Source organism: Limulus polyphemus, unplaced genomic scaffold (genome assembly GCF_000517525.1).
Source record: "Limulus polyphemus unplaced genomic scaffold, Limulus_polyphemus-2.1.2 Scaffold111, whole genome shotgun sequence".
Classification (NCBI taxonomy): domain Eukaryota; kingdom Metazoa; phylum Arthropoda; class Merostomata; order Xiphosura; family Limulidae; genus Limulus; species Limulus polyphemus.
The window spans coordinates 663,405-666,742 of record NW_013665721.1 but is presented as its reverse complement, the minus strand read 5'-3'; positions in this window follow the sequence as shown (position 1 = coordinate 666,742).

Sequence of the window (3,338 nt, the reverse complement as noted above, 5' to 3'; positions counted from 1 at the left end):
CAGTCTTTTTATTAAACAAAATTGTCTTCCCAATGAGTTTGTTTGTAATTAAGCACAAAGCTACACAATGGGCTATCTGTGCTCTGTCCACCATAGGTATCGAAACCAGGATTCTAGAATTGTAAGTCCGCAGACATACCGCTGTGCTACTGGGAGGGCTTTCTTCACGAAAACGTGAATTTCAATGAAGAAAATATAATTAGGTTTCGTGTTTCTCATTTTTCAACTAAACAGTTTTTGTGTTTATTTGTTTTCCTTTTCTTCACCGAAACGCGAATTTTAGTGAAGAAGAGATGATTAGGTTTTATGTGTTGTGTAGAATTCTAAATGTTGTATAAAACTCTTCCTCTCGAACAGGTTCAGGTTAGTCAATATTCGCCTGAGGAAGATTACCCGCCGGAAACGTTATATAGTTTAATAAGATATTTGATAAGTGCTGCCAACTTCTGATTAGCTCTTATCAAAAGTGTGTTGTTAACTAACAAAATTAGCTGGTTCTTACATAACTTTCAGGAGGGTATTATAGTGAAAAAAAATGGTGATTTCAAATAACCCAAATATTTTTTTTTTATTTGCAAGTATACATAATTATGTTTTTAGTGTTTACGAAGTATTAAATTTATTTCCTCAGCTCCTGCTCAACAACAACAAAAAGGAATACGTTTTAGCAGTTAAGATAATCCAGTATAAAAACGTATCGTTACCTTCGTTGAATAAAATTATAAACGCGGCCAACTTATACGGCATAAATATTCATGCTTTACTAATAAAATATTCCAAAACGTGGTCTGATCACCAGTTATAAGAACATTTCTTTTTAAAGAGTATTCAGACAAATCCAGGTGCACAAAAAGACAAAAAATAACAGTGTTCTATCTAGCACTTATAGTTATTCTTCTTTCAGCCGTCACTACGTAGTAATAAGTATAAACATTATTCGAGCAGTAGGAGTATATTTTCTATTATTAGATACAATTTCAAACTGATGTAGATTAAATTCGTAAACCCTATAACTATGTTTGTTTGTTTTTTCTGCAGTATTACATAATAAATATTTAAGTTGATGGATGAATACGATATACGTATCTTCTAACAGATCTATACAATACAAATACCAGAGGATGGGCAAAACAAGTGCTGTTTATTCAGAATCTTCTGGATTTAGATATCTAAAGCTAGCCTTCTGTAACTCTATTATTAAACCTGCCGTCTCTCCCTTTAGATCATTGGTATCGAGGTTTGTATCATAGAGATTTTACTTTATTCAAAAGAAGGGTGTAGTTAGGAGTATAGATACTTATTATAAAAAGATGTAAATGTCAAATTATTTAATATTTGTGTAATGGAATATTAACTGTACATCAAAAGGAAAGGAACAAAACAGATATAACTGCTTTCGCATAGTCATTGTCTATAGTACGTGAACAAGATTTGTTTCTCGTATTCATTTGTCAGAAGTCTTAGTAAAATAGCACATATGGCCAATTTTAGTTTGAAAACATTTCAAAATATTCCAAAAACGTATTCGTATGAATACAGGAATACTACTGAGTCAGACGTTTACATGGGCTGGTTTTCTTCCAAAGTAAATCACAAAGTTTGTTTGTTTGTTTTTAAGTATGCACAAAGCTACACAAGGGCTATCTGTGCTCTGCCCACCACGGGTATCGAAACCCGGATTCTAGCGTTGTAAGCCCGCAGACATACCGCTGTACCACTGGTGGGCAAATCACAAAGTAAATGAGAAGTATGTTTAAACAAAGTGCTGAACAATTTATCAGTATTTTCATAACAGGCTGTGGTTACACCAAGAACCCTCCTAATATGAACTGCACTGATTTGTGTTTCCGTATACATTTCTACTCGTGACAAATATTAATTAGTATTTTGATCACCGAACGCACTACTGAATTTTAGAAACGGTTGAAATTTCTCAATTTTCTTAGTCATGTCCGCGATTAATTCATCAGAGAACGTGTTTATAAAAAGGCTAATATTTTCTAAGTATTTTTCCCGAAAATTAAGCTTACACACTTCATTCATCAAGATGATCAGTGCTGGTCGAATAAGCGTAACTTTTGGTGAAAAGCTGACATCCATTGGAAAAACCTTTCAGCACGCTTGGAAATCAATTATTTACTGTAGACGAACGCCTGGCCGGTTGTATGTCCAGTTCTCTACTGGACTGATTTATCCTCATGGTTTCTGTTTTCAAAGGTGTGGACTTGATAAAACCAGAATCAAAGAACTCGCTGAAAATCCTTTCCACTTTATTAAGTTGATCCTATTTTTTGTTGTTATATTTTTCTCTATTGGAGGATTATTCCACGATAATGTACCTCAGCTATAGCTTCCAACATGATTGGTAGTAACAGCATGAACACATGGCGCCAGATGTCTTATTGATCATTATAAATCTATAAGAACAGAGAATTAATGCTGCAACACGCTTTTCCTTAGTAAAAAAACCAAAAAAAACACATATTGTCCGTTAAACAGATTCGTAACATTATACAAAATAATAAAAAGCTAATGGTAAAATGACTCGTTATTTCATTCATTAATTAAAAAATTACATATTATCTGTTATTAGCAACTGTTAAAATCAAGAAGTATTGTTATCAAATTAAAAAAAAAATTAACCATGGTAAACAACCATAAAAACTAGGTTCATCGTTTTATATACTCCCTGTCGGTTAACGCCAGAACTCGTTATGACAGCCAAGAGAAAATATGAAATTATATCTACTTTGGTGATCACATGTCTAAGCTGACTTAAGAATAAGGCTTTTAAAATATATTTACATAAGTATTATAAAAAGTATGATTGCAATTGATAATTCAACGAACGATTAGACTCTGCTGTTATCTTGCGCATTTTTGCTATTAAACACAAAGCTACACGATTGTTTATCTATGCTGTACCTACCGCGGCCATGAAAACTCGAATTTTTAGCGTTATGAGCCCCCAAACTTACTACTCAACTACCGGGGGCTTATGTTCCTAATCGTAATTACGAACTCCTGCATCCTACAAACAGTTTGATTTGGTTTGTTTTGAATTTCGCCCAAAGCTACACGAGGGCTACAAACAGAAAAATACCACTTTACCTAAAATATATCGAACTTGTAGAAATATGATGAATTGTTTGTTTTTGAATTTCGCGCAAAGCTACACGAGGGCTATCTGCGCTAGCCGTCTCTAATTTAGCAGTGTAAGACAAGAGTGAAAGCAGCTAGTCATCACCACCCACCGCCAACTCTTGGGCTAGTCTTTTACCAACGAATAGTGGGATTGACCGTCACATTATAACGCCCCCACGGCTGAAAGCGCGAGC